Genomic DNA, 24,518 nt, shown 5'->3' with positions numbered 1-24,518 from the left:
GCGATGTTAGGGGCAGCAGATTAGGGGTACATAGGGATAATGTAGGTGGCGGCAGTGTCCGGTCGGCAGATTAGGGGTTAAAAAAAATTATTATAGGTGCAGCGATGTGGGGGGGCCTCGGTTTAAGGGTACATAGGTAGTTTATGGGTGTTAGTGTACTTTAGAGCACAGTAGTTAAGAGCTTTATAAACCGGCATTAGCCCATAAAGCTCTTAACTCCTGACTTTTTTCTGCGGCTGGAGTCTTGTCGGTAGAGAGTCTACCGCTCACTTCCGCCAAGACTCTAAATACCGGCGTTAGGAAGATCCCATTGAAAAGATAGGATACGTAATTGGCGTAAGGGGATCTGCGGTATGGAAAAGTCGTGGCTGGAAAGTGAGCGTTAGACCTTTCCTGGCTGACTCTAAATACCAGCGGGCGGTAAAAAGCAGCGTTAGGACCCCTTAACGCTGGTTTTGACGGCTAACGCAGAACTCTAAATCTAGGCGATATGCTTTGAGTTGGGTTCTCTTAAGAGTCCTTGCTAATAATTTCCCGGCTTTGTCCCCTCCCTCATAATACTTTTGATTGAGCCAGATCGCTATTTTATGATTTTTGTCCTGGAGGAGCTGTCTAAAGTCTAATCTAGCCTGTGTTAATTTAGCCTCAGTGTCATTATTCAAGTTTTGTGCTGCTCTTCCAGTGTCTTAATATCAGACAGTAACTGATTGTATTTTTCTCTTTTTTGTTTCTGCAGTCTAGCTTTGTGTTTAATAAGATGTCCTCTAATGACACTTTTATGGGCATCCCATACAGTAGTCAAGGGTATGTCGTCTGTCAGGTTCAACTCAAAATATTTTAGCATATGAGCGGAGATGTCCTCCACAATACCAGGACTGCCCAAAAGGGCGTCATCTAACCTCCAAGTGAAAGAGGTTGCAGGCGTATCGGGCCATAGCATCTCAAATGAGGCCGACGCATGGTCCGACCATGTAATTGGGACTATGTCACTACGCTGTACATATTCAAATCCTTGAGAATTTATAAAGAAGTAGTCTATACGGGAGTATTTCCCATGCGGACTGGAGTAAAATGTAAACTCTGTCTCAGTGGGGTGTAATGTGCGCCAGATGTCGTGTAACAGATGACTTTGAAGTATCACATTACTATGTTTTAGTATATGGTGTGACACACTTAAAAGGCCATTGGAAGTTTCTTGTTTGGGAATAAGAGGAACATTAAAATCCCCACCCACAATTATGACTCCTTTGGAGTGCTCAAGCAATCTACCCGAGAGAGTCTTGAAAAAAAATGTGCTGCGCAACATTCGGGGCATATACATTGATCAGTGTTACCTGGACACCATGTAATAGTCCTACCACAATAATGTACCATCCTTCCCTATCCCTAACAATATCCTGCACCTGGAACGGAACCTTATGGTGTATCAAAATACCTATTCCATTTTGTTTGCGGGGGCCAGAAGAAAAAAGGGCCACTGGGTATCTGCGGTTATGCCATTTTGGTTCCTTTTGTTTGGCAAAGTGGGATTCCTGTATGAAAACCACGTCTCCCTGTAGCTTATGTAGTTCCCTAGTGACTATTGAGCGTTTACCCGGGCTGTTTAGGCCCTTTACATTTATTGTTAAAAATCGTAAAGGATGGATTTTCTGCCTACCATGCCTGATATCCATATTGTCAAATTATGAGGGAAGAGGAAAAAAAAAAGGGGGGGGGGGGAGAAAGAAAGGAAGGGGATTAAAGAGGGAGGGATCAGAGGAAGGGAGAGAAGTTACAGGGATGAAGAAATAGAGTCCTAAGTCTAAGCAGGGTCACAAAAAGTATAAAGTGACTATACTGTCAGCCAGGAATCCTAGTTCTGTTGAGTACGGATGCAAAGAGATTTTATATAAGTGTGTGTGTTTGTATATCAGATACAGCAGCAACACCATGTCTATAGAAGACCAACTAGTCTCTGAATAGGCTTTACTAGAGGGAATACGCCTATGGCTGACCTGTTGAAAAAAGAATAAAAATATATCTACGAGACCTAATGATACATAGCATCACAACAATATTACATTAAAGCATTCAATTATTATTAACATTTATATTGTGAAATGACAAGAAGAACCAACATTTTAGAACCGAGGGGAGTGTATGTGGACCAAAATGGACAACCGATGATAAACTACATACCTTCCATTCTTAATACACATAGTCCCATTTAACAAAAACAATACAGCAAATATCTAGATGAGGACCATGGCAATAGTGGTTTAACCAAAACAAATTTCAAGAATCTACAACTCGCTGAGGTTATCAGTGCATAGAGCACCGCCAAATTTCTTGCCCTGGTAGAGAGGATAGCAAAAGTGTGAGTGATATCCAGATCAGTTATGACCCAGCTATAACATAATATAGAAAGTTTACTACATATCTAGTGTATTGGTACCCAGAGTACCACTGGGCCTCTCAACCAGGGTGGAAACAGGTGTTTAACATACTAATTAAACTCACAAGGTTTCTTAGCATTAACAAAGGCAGATTCATCAGTTTAAATAAGAGAAGGGAACAAGCTGAATTTTTGTTAGAAGCAGTCTTTCTATAGGAAAGTCTTATTGATATAGTTAAGTCCCCACCTATGCCTTACAGTTCCAAGGGGACAAACTTGATTTCTTACCTCTTAAGTCAGGTCGAGCGACAATTCTCAGCAGGATCCAGCGACGAACTAGACATATTGTCTGGGTGTGGTATCGTGATACCCAGCACAGAGCAGAACATATCTAAATCAGACATAGATCGGAAGATTGCTGACTTATCTCCATTAGAGGCCACCAAACAAGTGGGGAATCCCCATCTGTAAGGGATCTTGTTCTCTTGCTGGACAGATGTTAGGAAGCGGAGCTCCCTACGCTTCTGTAGGGTAGCAGGACATAAATCGGAAAAGATTTGCAAAGTAATCCCTGCATGCTGAACTGGATGTTTATTTCTGCTACAGCGGAGTATCTCTTCCTTGTCCTTGTAATTCAACATTTTGAGGATGACATCTCTCGGAGGGGCTTTTAGCAACGGTTTCGGGCGCAATGCCCTGTGCGCTCTCTCTATAACAACCTCTGGTGCCAGCGGAGCACCCTTCACCGTTCTGAAGAGATCTTGCAAATATCCCTGTAGGGCAGTCGGGTTGATTGTTTCCGGTATTCCTCTCACTCTTAAATTATTCCGCCTGCTGCATTTATCCAAGTCTTCTTTTCTCTCTAGAAGACTCTGGATGACATTTGTATTTTGCTGTGTCTGAGAGGTGTTTTCTTTTAATTGCTCCTGTAAAGTACCTTGCGAACTTTCAACAACTGTGACCCTTTGTGAGAGTTCAGATATATCACGTTTCAGCTCGCTAAATAAACTCTTAATATCTGCCGCTATCTCCTTTATGTCCTCCTTTGACGAGAGAGACTTCAAGTCCTCTTTAGTGATGTACCGTGATGGATCAGGGGTAATTTGAGCAGAATCATCTTCCCTATGGGGTACATGTGTCTGACTATCTTCGTTCATTTGTACATCAGTGGATTTTATATAATAGTTCATGTTTCTTGTTTTTGTTCCTTTTTCTGCACCAATCTGCTTTTTCTGAGCCATATCTGCACTCTTTGTAAAGACCAGGCACTGTATTCGTAATGAAGCCTAGCCTGTAGCAAGTGTGACAATGAACACTGTGACAGCAGTTACTTCTATCACCAGATGTAATCTTAGCTAAGCCGGTTACTAAATAGGAGAAAGAAAGGATACAGCTCCTTCCAGGTGTAGCAACTTGGGTAAATTTCTGATGACTGAGAACGTGGTAGTTCCAGGAGGTTATATATGCATATGCAGCTAAAAGCTATTACAAACACTGTCTCCAATTATGAGCTGCGTCACAATAACTCTCAGGCCTATTATTGGAACTCTCCCTGCTCACCCCCTATACCAGGCCTCTGCTTATTCTTGGGTTATATAGTATATGTTAGGCCAGTCAAAGTTATGTCCCTTTGGGTCCCTGCCCGTTGTCAATGCCCCTGTTACTCACTTTTATCAAGCACCTGGGTCCTTTATTTTACTTCTGCTTGCCTCCGCTGAAGCTAATAAGCTGTATAGGGCTCAGCTGCTGCCGTTATACTGCCACGTGGGTCTTGTAAACAAGTCACCCAACGGATCTCCTGATTCCGTTTGAGACCTCTGTAACGACCCTTTTGGTGGGTAGAAGTGCTCCAGTAATGTCCCCACAGCCTCGGGTCTATGACGCGCGGCTCACCTCCTGGACTTTTCAGCTACGCTAGCGGCCGGTGATTAGGGAGGCCCAGCTCGTTGTGGGTGGCGATGTCACAAATTGTCAGGTGAGCTCACAATACAAAAGTCCCCTTGTCCCGGTGTAGGACGAGTATTGAGCTCCGTGCGGCTACTTAAGAAGCAGATTTACTCACAGCGCGGCCTGCTAAAACTGAGTTACGGCCCTCTCTTATAAAGCATGCAAAGGCACAGGTGGTGTAGCTGGCAAGGTCCGATAATAGCGCTTACTAGTCCCCTCAGCACATAGGTTCTGTGTAGTTCAAAATATAGGGCTTTGTATACATTTGGCCAGCCTTCAGCTCAGGAGCACTACACGAACACGGCCATTCTCCTGCACAGCCAGGCTCCGCCTCCCTCGGGTCTCTTTTTAATGTGTTTGTTTAGTAAGGATTTGAAGGCTTTTCTGTAATGTATTTAATTTATGAGGCATGTATGTATCCTTCACGGTGGAACTTTTTTTTATTGAATGTAGTTGTTCACCAATATTTATACTTAATCCCCATAAAACTTAATTCTATCTCTCAGGTTATAAAATATTTTTTGTTATAAAATATTTCTCTTAAAACTTTTTTAACATACACATTTTTTTCACTTGAGTTTCAGTTGAGTAATCTTAGTGCTAGGAAAAGCAGAAGGGTTTTGCTTTAATCAATTAAATAGAAACAGAATCTGACTGTAGATAAGAACAAAAGGCCCATGAAGCCCCTTCTTTTTGAAATTATGAGGTCGATTTAAAGCTTGTCTATAGTGGTTTTCAGATGATTTTCGTCTCCTGATATACGCTTTTCAAAATCACATGATTACAATGCAAATGAAAACCCTATTATTCTAAATGAAAAATATCAGATAAAGGAAAAGTTACCAGTACAATGCATGGACGGCATTGACAATACACCAATGTTATCAATCACAAAATGGACACTTCAAATTCAACAGCTAAAGGAACTTGATACATTTAACACCAATTTGTGCAAGCTTGATCGTGAAAAACAAGATGGTATAGCCAGTGCAAACAACTGCTATAGCCCTATTAATGAAGAGCAAATTATGTCAAATAACAAACAATACTGAAAATGTCATCGATATCAAATGTAAAAACATAAAAAACATATCTACAAGATATTGACAATTGTGTCACGCAGAAAGAAAGGAGACTGTCAGGCAAGGAGAGAATGCTGGACCAGAAGAATGAGGTTGAATGGCCTGGTCAGTTGGTGCGTGCGACTGGGGAGCCGGGGAACAGTTGTATTTTGCTGTGTATTAATTCAGCTTTCGGTGATAGACAGTAAAGAGAGTTCAATAGGGATTGATGCACTAATTACTATATCTGAATACTGAAGAGTAAGGCTACAGCTCCCTGCTTAAAGGGCCATGATACCCAAATGTTGAAACACTTGAAAGTGATGCAGCATAGCTGTAAAAAGCTGACTAGAAAATATCACCTGAATATCTCTATGTAAAAAAGAAAGATATTTTACCTCAAAATGTCCTAAGTATTCAAACCCCATTGCAAAGGACTTTAAGCAACAAATAAGTATGTCTGTCCCGGGACAGCTAAGGGAGTGAGCTTTTGTGCACACTCATCTTATTTCCCTATTCAGTTTAAGGAAGTTTACTATGAAATCTCATAAGATTTAAGTGAAATGTCATGAGATCACAGTAAAAGAGTTCATGACCTCAGCACTGCTGATGCTGATTGGCTGCTGTTCATTTCTTTATTGTTATTTTTTTTACCTGCAGCTGGGCAGCAGCTGAAGTATATTTTTTTACACACAACTTACTCTGCTGAGCTGAGGAAATTGTGAGGTAAAATATATTCCTTTTTTTACATAGATATATGCTCAGGTGATATTTTCCTGTCAGCTTTTTACAGTCATACTGGATCAGTTTCAAGTGATTTAGCATATGAGTATTATGTCCCTTTAAACACTGTTCAGATATAGTTTGTATCTTTGCTGTAGTCATTATTAGTCATAAACAGTAATGTTGGGGGGAAAGGGAGATCAAATATTGTGGGAGATATAAAGCTTGGCTGTGTTTGACTCGGTAAGAATGTGATCATTTTGATAAATTGTTTTTCAATTGGAATCAAGGAATATGTTCTGTTTATGGACATTATTAAATATTGACATGTTTGCATTGACTGCTTTACTATAAAAAATGTTTGTATTCATATTTTTTATTGTATGTATTAGATAAGATATTAGGTAATTTGGGAAGAAAGGATAAATGAAGGGTTTAAAAATTTCTGGTACACATAGAGGCCTATTTATGAAAGGTCTTGCGGACCTGATCCGACAGTGCGGATCAGGTCCGCAAGACCTCGCTGAATGCGGAGAGCAATACGCTCTCCGTATTCAGCATTGCACCAGCAGCTCACAAAAGCTGCTGGTGCAATGCCGCCCCCTGCAGACTCGTGGCCAATGAGCCACCAGCAGGGAGGTGTCAATCAACCCAATCGTATTCGATCGGGTTGAATTCCGGCGATTCCTGTCCCCCTCATCAGAGCAGGCTGACAGGGTTATGAAGCAGCGGTCTTGAGAAGACTCTTTCTGAAGACTCTTTCTGAAGACTCGCCAGAAACACGGGCCCTCAAGCTCCATACGGAGCTTGATAAATGGGCCTCATAGGATCTATTTTTAAAGGGGGTGGGGTCTATACAGGAAGGCATATCTAGATTGATTCAAGTAACAAAACCGAAATCCGAGGAGAGTAAAATAAAATCTTCTTTATTCCAACATACGTTAAAACAGGAGAAATGGCAGCAAATACATGCAGAAAGCAGGTGTGGCACTAATGGCTTACGCGTTTTGGCATAGAGCCGTAATCATAGCCTGTAGTGCTAAGTGTCACACCTAGTTAAAAATGAAGCACACCTGCTCCCTAACAAATATTACAATATAAACTTTAACCCGTAACTAGCCTTATGCAATCAGCTAAAGACAATATATCAAATGTACATTATACAGTGCAGCTCAGGGTCTCCCAAATACAGGAAACAATACATTAATAGGCTGCATATGGTACCATTATATAATAAATAAACAGTGCAATAATAGTACATACACTGATTTGTATCGCTAACCACGGATGAATATAGGCATGTATAGATGAAAATGAAGTGCTAGTTCTATCTGGATAGCACTGATCAAATAGGTAAGTGATATATATCATGACACATATAACAAATATACGAACCATCAGCATCTAAGATATAAGGGACATACCTATATACAGCAGATATAAATGAAAGTGAAAAATTAAATTACATTATGGTATATTCTATACAAGAGAATAACACGACATAGGCAGATAGGATATGAGACAATGACTATAAACCCTAACAGCATTTAACTCATGCTATAAGAAGGTTATTTGCAAAAACGTATAAGGCACAAAATTTAGGACATAGTGTCCTGTTTATTACCAGAAGTTCATAATATCATATTTGGAGTTGAGGCCATTAGGAATCCTAGTTCCCAATATGAATATCCAAAATGCTTCCCTCAACTCCAAAATAAGATCAATAGAGCCTCCCTTTTTGGATGTCACAACCTTTTCAATGGCACACCACGATAAACTGGCAAGATTGCCACCGTGATAAACTCCAAAGTGCTGTACCACAGGGGTGGTTGACCTAGCTACCTTGAATGACGAGAGGTGTTCTCTGATTCTGGTATTGACATCCCTAGAAGTGAGCCCCACATATTGAGCTTTACATTGGGAACAATCAAGTAGGTAAATGACATACTTGAAGGTACAATTGAGGCAGGATTTGATGCTATATGTTTTACCTGTGACATAGCTAGAGAAAGTATTACAAATGTTGACATATTCGCAGGGTTTACACCTGCTGTGACCACATCAGTACATGCCTTGATGTTTAATCCATGAACTAGAATTATTAGTGTATGTAGGCAGTATAGTAGGAGACAGAAGGGACCCCAAAGTGGGACCCTTTTTATAAGAACACCTCAATCCATTGTCTACTGTTTCTACCAGTCTTTTGTCTGCTTTGAGTATTTGAAAATGTTTGCGAACAATAGAGCATATCTGTTTATATTGACTGCTGTGTGTGGTAACAAAGGTGACCCCTTTGTGTTGATTGGTAGTGATATTGTGACTTTTCTGTCCATGTGAATGAAGAAGACTATCTCTGGTTTTCACACTCACTGATTGTTTGGCCCTGAGAATAGCATTCTTGGGATATTTCCTCTGGCGTAATCTAGCTTCCAGATCTGTAGCCAGTACCCTGAAATCATTGTCATCTCAGCAATTCCGTTTCAATCTGATCATTTCCCCTTTAGCTATAGCCTGGGGAACATGTTTCAGGTGGCAACTAGTGCCAAACAATACAGAGTTGCCTGAGATGGGCTTCCTATATGCTGTCATTTTCACTTTTCCATTAGAGAGCCCTATCAGTGTCAAATCCAAATAATTAATGGCACACTCATTATATTCCGAGGTAAAGTTAAGATTCATCTGATTGAGATTTAGATAGGAGCAAAATTCTTCAACTTGTGACTGAGAGCCAGTCCATACAAAAATCAGGTCGTCTATGTACCTCTTATAGAGAGATACATAGCAACGATAAGGGTTATTATCCCCAAAAATGTGGAAAAATTCCCAATATCCAAGGAATAGATTCGCATACGATGGGGCAAATTTAGCCCCCATCGCTGTTCCACATTTTTGAAGATAATAAACCCCCTCAAACATGAAATAATTGTGAGTGAGGAGGAAGCCCACTACCTTCACAATGAAGATCTTAAATGATTCAGTGTACTCTGTGAAATTCTCGAGAAAATAACATATGGCTTCAAGGCCCTTCTCATGGGGTATGCAAGAGTATAGAGAGACTGCATCTACAGTTAACCACTTGGATTCTGATGTCCAATGTACCCCTTCAATGAGTTGTAGAACATGCTTAGTATCACATATATAAGATGGTAAAGAAGTCACAAGCGGCTGTAGAATGCAGTCAATCCACTCTGAGAGGTTGCACAGTAGTGAGTCAACCCCACTGACAATTTAACCTCAATAAGGGACTTATGGACCTTGGGGAAGTGGTGGAACAGGGGGGTCTTCAGAAAATCCGGTAACAGATAAGAGGAAGTAGCTGTATCAATGAACCCCTGTTCCACACCCTCATCCAAGATGTCCATAAGTTCTCCTCTAAAGATAGAGGTGGGATCTCCTTTTAGAATAGAGTACTTATTCAAATTACTGAGCTGTCTTATTGCCTCAGCGACATAACAGTCACGATCAAACACAACCGTCATGACTCCTTTGTCCGCCTTAAGTATTGTAATCTGTTTATTATCCCTAAGCTCTCTAACAGCTATCCTTTCTCTATAGCTCAAATTACTTTTAGATTGTGTTTTATTGGTTTTTAGAGCTATTAGATCTTGCTCAACTCTGTTATAGAACATCTCAATTATGTTGCCACGGACCTGGATAGGATAGAAAGTGGACTTACTCTTTAGAGAAGGACCTCTATTGTATTGTCCCTGTGTGTCATCTCTGGATTCTAATTGTAGTTTTTGCAAGGTAACTACATCACAAGAATGAGAAAAAGTGGATAATCCTGATGATTGGGAGGGCTCTACATGTATGTTGGATACAGACTCTGCAGAGTTAGCAAAATATTTCTTTAAGGTAACATTTCTCACAAATTTATTCAAATCTAAAAGAGTTTGAAAAACATCAAAATCATTAGTTGGAGAGAAATTAAGGCCTAAGCTCAAGACTTTTAACTGATCTGGAGTCAGAGATACTGAAGAGAGGTTAATAACATTGTCATATATGGCATTTATTTGTACTTGGACATGGGCTTCGCTGGTCTCAACTGGTACCTGGACTGGCCCTGTGAAATGTTGTGATCTTGTACTGCTACAGTAGTGCCCCCTCCTTTGTGGCTGATCTGATCCTGGGGAAAAACCTGCTCAATCAAACCCTGATTACCTATATGCTTATTACCTGAATGATTAGGGTAATTAGACACGGGTGTGCTAGTTGATGTTAATACGTGTGTGGATGGCTGATTGAAAGTATGCTTAGATTTAACTACCTGTTGTGATCCACTAACCTGGGGTACTACAGAGATAACATTAACATTTGGCATATTGGAATAGCCTGTGTTGCCATGTATATTGGAAACTTGAATCGGATTATTTACATTGCTAATATTATTAATAGGATTCTGATGGGATACTTTTTCATTGTCGTCTGTACTATAGTCAGTATCGCTACCTGAAAATGTCACATTTTTGTTGTTAGTAGTATTCCTCTGTCTGTTTCTCTGTCCTCGTCTCCTCCTACCAAATGTAGGCTGTGTCTGTCTTTGTGTGCCTCTCTGTTTCTTGTTCCATATATATATACTGTATTCGTCATATAGTCACTTTTGTCTCTAAGAAATTTAGTGTGTTTCCTTTTCATAATGTTAGATCTACTACTAGCCAAGAAGGATGTTATCAAATTTGGCAAACTCTGCTGCTGTACTACGTAGATTCAATTCTGCTTGCATATCTGCTATTTCTATCTTCACTTTATCTAGCTGTTTAGTTTTAAATTGAATCAGTAACATCATTAAATTCAGTGAACAATCTGTCAGCACATCATTCCACAGTTCTACAAAATCTTTCTCATTACAGTCCACATCAAAAGTGGGGAACTTGAAGATGCGCAGACCTCTTGGAACCATTCTCAAAGATCTATATTTTTCAAGAGTCCAAATGTCCCACTGAATTTTAGACTTCTTAACCAGCAGGTTTTCCATCATATCAAAAAGAGTACTGAGTGCTAATACACTTTTATCCTCTGAAAAGTTGACATCACAGTCAACAGTACCTTCATGCCTGGCAGTATAGGGCATAAGTGAATAATAAAGCTGATTAGAAGGTTGTACGGGTAATTGTGCCATTTCCTCCATATTGCTAGGGGGATATAACGTTCAAGGTGTGAGCTGATACTGGGAATCCAGAGTGCTAGTATCACCAGCAAGGTACTCAAATCTGAAATACACACATACACCAAATACTCTGGTTCACAGTTCAGTCCGTGGCTTTGAATATTGTGCTTACACACTACACAACCTGCCACAAGTCAGTTAATGGAGGGCTTCTATATCAATCATAGAAAGTACAGGGGTTCTTGGTGACACGGTAAACTCATGTAAATCCACTGCTGCCATAGTCTTATATCTTACCGGATCATCTGTACTAGTGGCGACGCACGGGTAATACTTTCTACCTCTCCAAGTGCTCGTCCGTCTACACCGGAATGACTGAATGGCTCGGCGTCCTTGTGGATGTGCTCCGTAACCGCAGCGTCACTTGGTCACGCCCCTTTGGTGCATCAGCGGTTGTAATGCAGGAGCAGTATGTAGGGAATTAGTGTCTAGTTCCACTCAGTCTCACAAGTAACAGGGTTAGAAATAAGATAACCCCTATTCAGTTCATTGACTGAGGGCCCAAAAGGGAAAAAGCAGATTGGTAGTGTGCAATATTCACTGTAAAATATAGTTATGGGAGCAGAATTAGTCACCTTCTTATAATGAAATAGTTGATTCACAGAAGTTAGTATGCAGATATGATACAGTTGGTAAGTTGTGCACAAACATATAGCTGGTGTAAAACGGTTGTTTTATCAAACAATTACCTTCTATTTGAGAGATTACGGTAAACACAGGTAAGTAGCTTGAACAACATTACAACAGTTCAGGTAGGAGATATGATAAGTTTTACCTTGGTCTTTATGCTTGGTACCTGCAGATGAATAGTGCAGTCTGATTTTCCTAATCACCACTGTGAAGAGGGAGAGGTGTACCTCTGCAGGGAAGCTTGTGAGATTGCAGCTGACAGGCTGCAGCGCAGGAGGCACGAAGGACGCTTGTGAGATGGTGACACAGCAGGACTGTGGTAGCTTCAGTAGAGGCCGCTGGAGGTTTGCACCGGAAGTGGATGCGTAGTTAGAGGTGAGCTAAATCGGCTCTTTTAGTTCTGAGGGTGAAACTGTAATACTTTACAAACAAGGCAAAAGGTAAATAAGCAGCAGATAGGAGTAAAGATGCCAAACACAGGTTAGTAACGTAGTACCAATAAAAGCACAAAACAGCAAAAAGTAATCCTTAATACTTATTGTAATCCAGGCTTAAGTGGAGAGTAGGGAAGATCCAGAAATCCTACCTACAAACAATCCTAAGCAAGGTGTGGTAGGAAGGAGGAGCCTTATATAGGCAGGTAACTTAAAGGTACAGGCCATAACCATGACAGCGGTCCTATTCCTCCTATGGCTTGGCAGGTTGCAGCTCACACCTCCGCACAGTGTTACTCCTCGTAAGACTGGCGCAGAATTCAAGTAACAAAACCAAAATCCGAGGAGATTAAAATAAAATCTTCTTTATTCCAACATACGTTAAAACAGGAGAAATGGCAGCAAATACATGCAGAAAGCAGGTGTGGCACTAATGGCTTACGCGTTTCGGCATAGAGCCGTAATCATAGCCTGTAGTGCTAAGTGCCTGTAGTGCTCACACCTCCCGACAGTGTTACTCCTCGTAAGACTGGCACAGAATTCAAGTAACAAAACCAAAATCTGAGGAGAGTAAAATAAAATCTTCTTTATTCCAACATACGTTAAAACAGGAGAAATGGCAGCAAATACATGCAGAAAGCAGGTGTGGCACTAATGGCTTACGCATTTCGGCATAGAGCCGTAATCATAGCCTGTAGTGCTAAGTGTCACACCTAGTTAAATAATCACACAAAAATTCTCATTGGTTGATAAAAATGAAGCACACCTGCTGCCTAACAAATGTACAATATAAACTTTAACCCGTAACTAGCCTTATGCAATCAGCTAAAGACAATCTATCAAATGTACATTATACAGTGCAGCTCAGGGTCTCCCAAATACAAGAAACAATACATTAATAGGCTGCATATGGTACCATTATATAATAAATAAACAGTGCAATAATAGTACATGCACTGATTTGTATCGCTAACCACGGATGAATATAGGCATGTATAGATGAAAATGAAGTGCTAGTTCTATCTGGATAGCACTGATCAAATAGGTAAGTGATATATATCATGACACATATAACAAATATATGAACCATCAGCATCTAAGAAATAAGGGACATACCTATATACAGGGAGTGCAGAATTATTAGGCAAGTTGTATTTTTGAGGATTAATTTTATTATTGAACAACAACCATGTTCTCAATGAACCCAAAAAACTCATTAATATCAAAGCTGAATAGTTTTGGAAGTAGTTTTTAGTTTGTTTTTAGTTATAGCTATTTTAGGAGGATATCTGTGTGTGCAGGTGACTATTACTGTGCATAATTATTAGGCAACTTAACAAAAAACAAATATATACCAATTTCAATTATTTATTTTTACCAGTGAAACCAATATAACATCTCAACATTCACAAATATACATTTCTGACATTCAAAAACAAATCAGTGACCAATATAGCCACCTTTCTTTGCAAGGACACTCAAAAGCCTGCCATCCATGGATTCTGTCAGTGTTTTGATCTGTTCACCATCAACATTGCGTGCAGCAGCAACCACAGCCTCCCAGACACTGTTCAGAGAGGTGTACAGTTTTCCCTCCTTGTAAATCTCACATTTGATGATGGACCACAGATTCTCAATGAGGTGAACAAGGAGGCCATGTCATTAGATTTTCTTCTTTTATACCCTTTCTTGCCAGCCACGCTGTGGAGTACTTGGACGCGTGTGATGGAGCATTGTCCTGCATGAAAATCATGTTTTTCTTGAAGAATGCAGACTTCTTCCTGTACCACTGCTTGAAGAAGGTGTCTTCCAGAAACTGGCAGTAGGACTGGGAGTTGAGCTTGACTCCATCCTCAACCCGAAAAGGCCCCACAAGCTCATCTTTGATGATACCAGCCCAAACCAGTACTCCACCTCCACCTTGCTGGCGTCTGAGTCGGACTGGAGCTCTCTGCCCTTTACCAATCCAGCCACGGGCCCATCCATCTGGCCCATCAAGACTCACTCTCATTTCATTAGTCCATAAAACCTTAGAAAAATCAGTCTTGAGATATTTCTTGGCCCAGTCTTGACGTTTCAGCTTGTGTGTCTTGTTCAGTGGTGGTCGTCTTTCAGCCTTTCTTACCTTGGCCATGTCTCTGAGTATTGCACACCTTGTGCTTTTGGGCACTCCAGTGATGTTGCAGCTCTAAAATATGGCCAAACTGGTGGCAAGTGGCATCTTGGCAGCTGCACGCTTGACTTTTCTTAGTTCATGGGCAGTTATTTTGCGTCTTGGTTTTTCCACACGCTTCTTGCAACCCTGTTGACTATTTTGAATGAAACGCTTGATTGTTCGATGATCACGCTTCAGAAGCTTTGCAATTTTAAGAGTGCTGCATCCCTCTGCAAGATATCTCACTATTTTTTACTTTTCTGAGCCTGTCAAGTCCTTCTTTTGACCCATTTTGCCAAAGGAAAGGAAGTTGCCTAATAATTATGCACACCTGATATAGGGTGTTGATGTCATTAGACCACACCCCTTCTCATTACAGAGATGCACATCACCTAATATGCTTAATTGGTAGTAGGCTTTCAAGCCTATACAGCTTGGAGTAAGACAACATGCATAAAGAGGATGATGTGGTCAAAATACTCATTTGCCTAATAATTCTGCACTCCCTGTACAGCAGATTCTGTAATATAAACAAAAGTGAAAAATTAAATTACATTATGGTATATTCTATACAAGAGAATAACACGACATAAGCAGATAGGATATGAGACAATGACTATAAACCCTAACAGCATTTAACTCATGCTATAAGAAGGTTATTTGCAAAAACGTATAAGGCACAAAATTAAGGACATAGTATCCTGTTTATTACCAGAAGTTCATAATATCATATTTAGAGTTGAGGCCATTAGGAATCCTAGTTCCCAATGTGAATATCCAAAATGCTTCCCTCAACTCCAAAATACGATCAATAGAGCCTCCCCTTTTGGGTTTCACAACCTTCTCAATGCACACCACGAAAAACTGGCAAGATTGCCACCGTGATAAACTCCAAAGTGCTGTACCACAGGGGTGGTTGTTCTAGCTACCTTGAATGACGAGAGGTGTACTCTGATTCTGGTATTGACATCCCTAGAAGTGAGCCCCACATATTGAACTATACATTAGGAACAATCAAGTAGGTAAATGACATACTTAAAGGTACAATTGAGGCAGGATTTGATGCTATATGTTTTACCTGTGACATAGCCAGAGAAAGTATTACAAATGTTGACATATTCGCAGGGTTTACACCTGCTGTGACCACATCTGTACATGCCCTGATGTTTAATCCATGAACTAGAATTATTAGTGTATGTAAGCAGCATAGTAGGAGACATAAGGGACCCCAAAGTGGGACCCTTTTTATTAGAACACCTCAATCCATTGTCTACTGTTTCTACCAGTCTTTCGTCTGCTTTGAGTATTTGAAAATGTTTGCGAACAATAGAGCATATCTGTTTATATTGACTGCTGTGTGTGGTAACAAAGGTGACCCCTTTGTGTTGATTGGTAGTGATATTGTGACTTTTTTGTCCATGTGACTGAAGAAGACTATCTCTGATTTTCCCACTCACTGATTGTTTGGCCCTGAGAATAGCATTGTTGGGATATTTCCTCTGGCGTAATTTAGCTTCCAGATCTGTAGCCAGTACCCTGAAATCATTGTCATCTGAGCAATTCCGTTTCAATCTGATCATTTCCCCTTTAGCTATAGCCTGGGGAACATGTTTCGGGTGGCAACTAGTGCCAAACAATACAGAGTTGCCTGAGATGGGCTTCCTATATGGTTTTCACTTTTCCATTAGAGAGCCCTATCAGTGTCAAATCCAAATAATTAATGGTACACTCATTATATTCCGAGGTAAAGTTAAGATTCATCTTATTGAGATTTAGAGAGGAGAAAAATTCTTCAACTTGTGACTGAGAGGCAGTCCATACAAAAATCAGGTCGTCTATGTACCTCTTATAGAGAGATACATAGCAACGATAAGGGTTATTATCCCCAAAAATGTGGAAAAATTCCCAATATCCAAGGAATAGATTCGCATACAATGGGGCACATATAGCCCCCATCGCTGTTCCACATTTTTGAAGATAATAAACCCCCTCAAACATGAAATAATTGTGAGTGAGGAAGCCCACTGCCTTCACAATGAAGATTCAGTGTACTCTGTGAAATTCTCGAGAAAAAAACATATGGCTTCAAGGCCCTTCTCATGGGGTATGCAAGAGTATAGAGAGACTGCATCTACAGTTAACTACTTGGATTCTGATGTCCAATGTACCCCTTCAATGAGTTGTAGAACATCTTAGTATCATGTATATAAGATGGTAAAGAAGTCACAAGTGGCTGTAGGGTACTACAGAGATAACATTACCATGTATATAAGATGGTAAAGAAGTCTCAAGTGGCTGTAGGGTACATTACCATTTGGCATAATGGAATAGCCTGTGTTGCCATGTACATTGGAAACTTGAATAGGATTATTTACATTGCTAATATTATTAGTAGGATTCTGATGGGATACTTCTTCATTGTCGTCTGTACTATAGTCAGTATCGCTGCCTGAAAATGTCACATTTTTGTTGTTAGTAGTATTCCTCTGTCTGTTTCTCTGTCCTTGTCTCCTCCTACCAAATCTAGGCTGTGTCTCTCTTTGTGTGCCTCTCTGTTTCTTGTTCCATATATATACTGTATTCGTCATATAGTCACTTTTATATCTAAGAAACTTACGGGTAGATTTAGAGTTCTGCGTTAGGGTTAAAAAGCAGCGTTAAGGGGTCCTAACGCTGCTTTTTAACGCCCGCTGGTATTTAGAGTCAGGCAGGAAAGGGTCTACTGCTCACTTTCTTTCCGCGACTCGAGGCTACCGCAAATCCCCTTACGTCAATTGCGTATCCTATCTTTTCTATGGGATTTGCCTAACGCTGGTATTACGCGTCTTGGAAGAAGTGAGCGGTAGACCCTCTACCGACAAGACTCCAACCGCAAAAAAAGTCAGTAGTTTTATGGGCTAACGCCGGAACATAAAGCTCTTAACTACTGTGCTATAAAGTAAACTAAAACCCATAAACTACCTATGAACCCCTAAACCGAGGCCCCCCCCACATCGCAAACCCTATGATACATTTTTTTAACCCCTAATCTGCCGCTCCGTACACCGCCGCAACCTACATTATAGCTATGAACCCCTAATCTGCTGTCCCTAACATCGCCGACACCTATATTATATTTATTACCCCCTAATCTGCCCCCTCCCAACGTCGCCCCCACCTACCTACACTTATTAACCCCTAATCTGCCGACCGGACATCACCGCCACTATAATAAATGTATTAACCCCTAAACCGCCGCACTCCCGCCTCGCAAACACTATAATAAATTGTATTAACCCCTAATCTGCTCTCCCTAACATCACCGCCACCTACCTACAATTATTAACCCCTAATCTCCCGCCCCCAACGTCGCCGCTACTATAATAAAGTTATTAACCCCTAAACCTAAGTCTAACCCTAACCCTAACACCCCCCTAAGTTAAATATAATTTAAATAAAACGAAATAAATTTACTATCATTAAATAAATTATTCCTATTTAAAACTAAATACTTACCTATAAAATAAACCCTAATATAGCTACAATATAACTAATAGTTACATTGTAGCTATTTTAGGATTTATATTTATTTTACAGGCAACTTTGTATTTATTTTAACTAGGTACAATAGCTATTAAATAGTTAATAACTATTTAATAGCTACCTAGTTAAAATAATTACAAAATTACCTGTAAAATAAATCCTAATCTAAGTTACAAATACACCTAACACTACACTATCATTAAACTAATTAAATAAATTACCTACAATTATGTAAACTAAAATACAATTAAATAAACTAAACTATAATACAAAAACAAAAACACTAAATTACAGAAAATAAAAAAAATTACAAGAAGTTTAAACTAATTACACCAAATCTAAGCCCCCTAATAAAATAAAAAAGCCCCCCAAAATAATAAAATGCCCTACCCTATCCTAAATTACAAAGTAATCAGCTCTTTTACTAGCCCTTAAAAGGGCTTTTTGCGGGGCATTGCCCCAAAGTAATCAGCTCTTTTACCTGTAAATAAAAATACAATACCCCCCCCCAACATTACAACCCACCACCCACATACCCCTACTCTAAAACCCACCCAAACCCCCCTTAAAAAAACCTAATACTAACCCCCTGAAGATCTCCCTACCTTGAGTCGTCTTCACTCAGCCGAGCCGAATTCTTCATCCAAGCGGGGCAGAAGAGGTCCTCCATCCGATTGAAGTCTTCATCCAAGCGGGGCAGAAGAGGTCTTCCATCCGATTGAAGTCTTCATCCAAGCGGAATCTTCTATCTTCATCCATCCGGAGCGGAGCGGCAGCATCATGGAGACCTCCGGCGCGGAGCATCCTTCCAGCACGACGGACTAACGAAGAATGACGGTTCCTTTAAATGAAGTCATCCAAGATGGCGTCCCTCGAATTCCGATTGGCTGATAGGATTCTATCAGCCAATTGGAATTAAGGTAGGAAAAATCTGATTGGCTGATTCAATCAGCCAATCAGATTGAAGTTCAATCTGATTGGCTGATCCAATCAGCCAATCGGATTGACCTCGCATTCTATTGGCTGTTCCGATCAGGTAGGTGGTGGGGACGTTGGGGGTGGGGCAGATTAGGGGGTAATAAATATAATATAGGTGTCGGCGATGTTAGGGACAGCAGATTAGGGGTACATAGGTATAATGTAGGTTGCGGCGGTGTCCGGAGCGGCAGATTAGGGGTTAATAGTATAATGCAGGTGGCGACGATGTTGGGGGCAGCAGATTAGAGGTTAATAAGTGTAAGGTTAGGGGTGTTTAGACTCGGGGTTCATGTTAGGGTGTTAGGTGTATACTTAGAGAGTGTTTCCCCATAGGAAACAATGGGGCTGCGTTAAGAGTTGAACGCTGCTTTTTTGCAGGTGTTAGTTTTTTTTCAGCCTGCTCAGCCCCATTGTTTCCTATGGGGATATCGTGCACAAGCAAGTTTTTCCATCTTACCGCTACCGTAAGCAGCGCTGGTATTGAGGGTTGAAGTGGAGCTTAATTTGGCTCAACGCTCCCTTTTCTGAGGCTAACGCAGCCATTCAGACAACTCGTAATACCAGCGTTGTCTTAAGGGTGCGCTGGAAAAAAAAGGCTCATTAGCACCGCGGGTCTTTACCGACAAAACTCCAAATATAGGCGTTAGTGTGTTTCCTTTCCATAATATTAGATCTACTAGTAGCCAAGATACCCCTTAGGATGTTATCAAATTTGGCAAACTCTGCTGCTGTACTACGTGGATTCAATTCTGCTTGCATATCTGCTATTTCTATCTTCACTTTATCTAGCTGTTTAGTTTTAAATTGAATCAGTAACATCATTAAATTCAGTGAACAATTTGTCAGCACATCATTCCACAGTTCTACAAAATCTTTCTCATTACAGTCCACATCAAAAGTGGGAACTAGGATTCCTAATGACCTCAACTCCAAATATGATATTATGAACTTCTGGTAATAAACAGGATACTATGTCCTTAATTTTGTGCCTTATACGTTTTTGCAAATACCCTTCTTATAGCATGAGTTAAATGCTGTTAGGGTTTATAGTCATTGTCTCATATCCTATCTGCCTATGTCGTGTTATTCTCTTGTGTAGAATATACCATAATGTAATTTAATTTTTCACTTTCGTTTATATTACAGAATCTGCTGTATATAGGTATGTCCCTTATTTCTTAGATGCTGATGGTTCATATATTTGTTATATGTGTCATGATATATATCACTTACCTATTTGATCAGTGCTATCCAGATAGAACTAGCACTTCATTTTCATCTATACATGCCTATATTCATCCGTGGTTAGCGATACAAATCAGTGTATGTACTATTATTGCACTGTTTATTTATTATATAATGGTACCATATGCAGCCTATTAAGGTATTGTTTCCTGTATTTGGGAGACCCTGAGCTGCACTGTATAATGTATTTGATAGATTGTCTTTAGCTGATTGCATAAGGCTAGTTACGGGTTAAAGTTTATATTGTACATTTGTTAGGGAGCAGGTGTGCTTCATTTTTATCAACCAATGAGAATTTTTGTGTGATTATTTAACTAGGTGTGACACTTAGCTCTACAGGCTATGATTACGGCTCTATGCCGAAACGCATAAGCCATTAGTGCCACACCTGCTTTCTGCATGTATTTGCTGCCATTTCTCCTGTTTTAACGTATGTTGGAATAAAGAAGATTTTATTTTACTCTCCTCGGATTTCGGTTTTGTGACTTGAATTCTGTGCCAGTCTTACGAGGAGTAACGCTGTGGGGAGGTGTGAGCTGCAACCTGCCAAGCCATAGGAGGAATAGGATCGCTGCGGTTACGGAGCACATCCACAAGGACGCCGAGCCATTCAGTCATTCCGGTGTAGACGGACGAGCACTTGGAGAGGTAGAAAGTATTACCCGTGCATCGCCACTATTACAGATGATCCGGTAAGATATAAGGCTAAGGCCGCAGTGGATTTACATGAGTTTACTGTGTCACCAAGAACCCCTGTACTTTCTATGATTGATATAGAAGCCCTGCATTAACTGACTTGTGGCAGGTTGTGTAGTGTGTAAGCACAATATTCAAAGCCATGGACTGAACTGTGAACCAGAGTATTTGGTGTATGTGTATATCTAGATTGATGTCATACTTCTTCTAGAGTAACATGAGCTGGTTTACTGTTCAGTGAAAGCTAAAGAGACATTAAGTCAGTTATTGCCCATGCTCAGAAGAGGCAGAATGCAACTTAAGTTCTTAGAATGTCTCCTTCCTTACCAAGCTGCAGGCAGTGGCTATACTGAAAATTTCTAAGTTGTTTGCTGTTTTTTAACACAATCTGTTTCTTTGTATGTTTACTTTGATTGTATATATATATATATTATTTTTAAACTAAAGGAGCACAGTTAAACACCCGTTTAAGTATGCAAAATTCATAAAGACTCTAATGCTCCATTGAACTATCTGGACTCATGGTCACTAATTCAAAGATGACTACGTTTTCTCATTTTTATTTTATATCTCTTCAACTGTTTTCAAGTTTTCTTTGTGCATAAGTTGAGTTGACTTTTTTTTGCTGGGAGGTTTTTTTTCTTCTTCTTTGTTTTAATTAATCTGGTTTTGAAGGTATTTTTTGTGATGCCATCTTTTTACAGTGGAACTCCTTCTACAGCTCCCTTACCCATAAGTTGAACTTTCAGCTTGCTGCTGTGACGAGTTGTAGCTAGTTTTTTATAGCAAGTTATTATTTTCAGGAAAAAGTTTCATCAATGATCTCATACAGTTTTCATAACCATAACAATATATAGTTGCGTACATTCTCTCCAGACTGCACCATTAAGTCTTTCTCAAGTGCACAGTCTTATACTAATATATTACACAGAACAGAACAAAGACAATAGCCTATTCCGTCTATTCTGTTTAAATGTTTCTAGGAACACACAACCACTTTCATATGGAAACTACGTTGCGTAAAATTCTTTTTCCCACCATTTAGATAGAGCCTGAGCACTGAAAGGAAAACGCTGTAATAATATTAATACCCAACTAGCAAGCTGCATTCTGTTTTGTTTATGTAGCATTGGAATGTACCTTTTGCCAGTTACAACATAATTATAATTACCAACTGTTCTTTTAACCACTCCACTGCAGGAAAATCAACTACTTTATAAGAAATCACTTGCTTAAAACTATTACAATCATTGCTGAGCATTTGAATATTCTGTAGCAGAGATTGGTAGTGTGCACAGAATGGCATCTGTATGAATGTGCAGACAATTATGATATTTATTTACAGCTCTACAACTCCAAATATTTTTCTTAAAAAAATTATTTTTACAACATTAATTCATGTTTGGTCAATGGTCAACAGAGTCATAGTTTCAGAGCCCTCATGCATTTATGAACCCCTAAGGATGTAAATCGCTTTAGTTACAGAATCTTTTTACTGTCCTAAGAATTAGACTTGAGACATCTGTAAAAGTCAGGGGGAACTTTTGCCCTATTGGGTACTCATGGTGTGCAGGATAACTTTTGTTGTGCCAGAATTGTTGCAAAGGAATGTTAGCTATGCTGATTGGTTGTTCTTTCTGTGATACCATTGGTCTTCTCTGAGAGGATTCTGGGAGCATGAGAATTGGTTAAGAAATTTAGTGATTTTTTTAAATTTATGCTCTTTTCAGTTCTTCTGTCTTTAATTCCTCAAAATACTCTAGGAAAAGAGTTGGAAAATAACTCACTTTTCAAGTAAAGAAATATTATGATAGGCCTATATACTATTACTTAATTTGAGTATTCTCTTGGTATCCTTAGTTGATAAGCATAAGCTAAGTAAGCTCAGAAGCAGCAATACATGCTGCTGATTGGTGCCCAAACATAAATCCCTCTTTTCATTGGTTCACCAGATGTGTTCAGCTTGCTCACAGTAGTGAATAGATGCTCCTTCAACAAAGGATACCAAGAGAATTTAGCACATTTCATAGAAGTAAATTAAAAAGTTATTTAAAATCACATGTCCTAACTGAATCATGAAAGAAACATGTGAGGTTTCATGTCCCTTTAATTATCTAGATAGCTGTATGCAAATGCCAAGCATTCTTGAATTTGTCTCACTGTATTTGTTCCCATCACCTATATATGAAGTCTATTCCATGCATTATTCTCCCTTTCTGTAAATAAATGTTTCCGTAGATTACTTCTAAAGCTGCTGCCTTTCATCTTGACCCCTTGTTTTCATATGCCTCATTATAATATAAAAAACTAGGGCAAATCATAAAAAAAAATATTGAAAATAAATAATTTAAAATAGTAATTGATTATTAATTGCGTGAACTAATACACTACAAAATAGAAGTAGGTAAGGGAAAAAAATGAACTCTTTAATTAAACACCTAGAGACTGATGAGAAACGATTCTCCTGCTTGAAGACAAGTTGTACTGCAGACTTCACAGGGGCTGAACTCACTGAATTCTAAAAGAAAAAGGGTGAACCTTACCGCACTGCAAGATCTCTCACAAGATTCTAGACAGGCAAATGTTGCTATACTTCTCTAAGGGGTATTCTGTGCATTTCTGTATATGAAGTAGAAACAAGTCCAGAGTTATATATATGGTATGGGTGTTTGTTGCACTTACACTTTGTGCTGTGTATTTAAAATTACTTTATACTTCAGATTGGGTCATTTCAATACTATCACATATAAGCTTTGCACTTTCTCTTTTATATTTTAATACATTTAGAAATTCTGATTATGTTTTGAAAGTTTCTGTTATTTTAAATTAGGATCATACATATATTTATGTGTATCTTTTACAAATTACATTGCACTTTGTATTCTTTTTATTGTAAACTAACACTGACAGCTTCAGAAATTTGAAGTGACAGGGGTTTCCCTTGGCTTAACAGGGGAGTTCCCAGGGTATGTTTAAAGCTCTCTCACAGTTGTTATGCAATTCTGTAAGCATTTTACACAAGCTGGTCTCACTGATTTATCTCGCCAGCTGTATGCAGGTGAAGTTTTCTCAAAATTCACAGTACACTGATTTAAATGACAAAAATAATATATACAGACAAAATCAAGTTAAATTCTAGGGAAATATTTCAGTTTAATTTGTATTTGCTACAAACAGAGACTTTATATAACTCCCAGATGTTCACTTGTTAACTTGTTTCTCCCCTGTGAAATTATGTATCCCAGAGAGTCTCATTACTCTCTATGGAAGGCATCTCTCTGGGACTAACAGGTTCCACCCCTTTTGTTATAGAATTCAGTAGTGAGTTTAGCCTTTGTGAAGTCTGTTTTAATATTTCTCTCCAAACTAGAGAATTTTTAATTACTGGGCCCATAGAAAGTAATGAAGCTATCTGGGAAACAAAATCTGTTAGCTTTTCAGTTTTATTTTCATTATAAGAAATACAAAGTTCAATGTAATTTCTAAAAGATACACATAAATATACAATGTTTGAGTCTAATGTGTTAAAGTTACACAGAAATTGTGAAAGCATAATCAGTATTTATAAAATCACAATCCTAAATAT

Source organism: Bombina bombina, chromosome 1 (genome assembly GCF_027579735.1).
Source record: "Bombina bombina isolate aBomBom1 chromosome 1, aBomBom1.pri, whole genome shotgun sequence".
Classification (NCBI taxonomy): Eukaryota; Metazoa; Chordata; class Amphibia; order Anura; family Bombinatoridae; genus Bombina; species Bombina bombina.
This window is presented reverse-complemented; position numbering follows the sequence as displayed.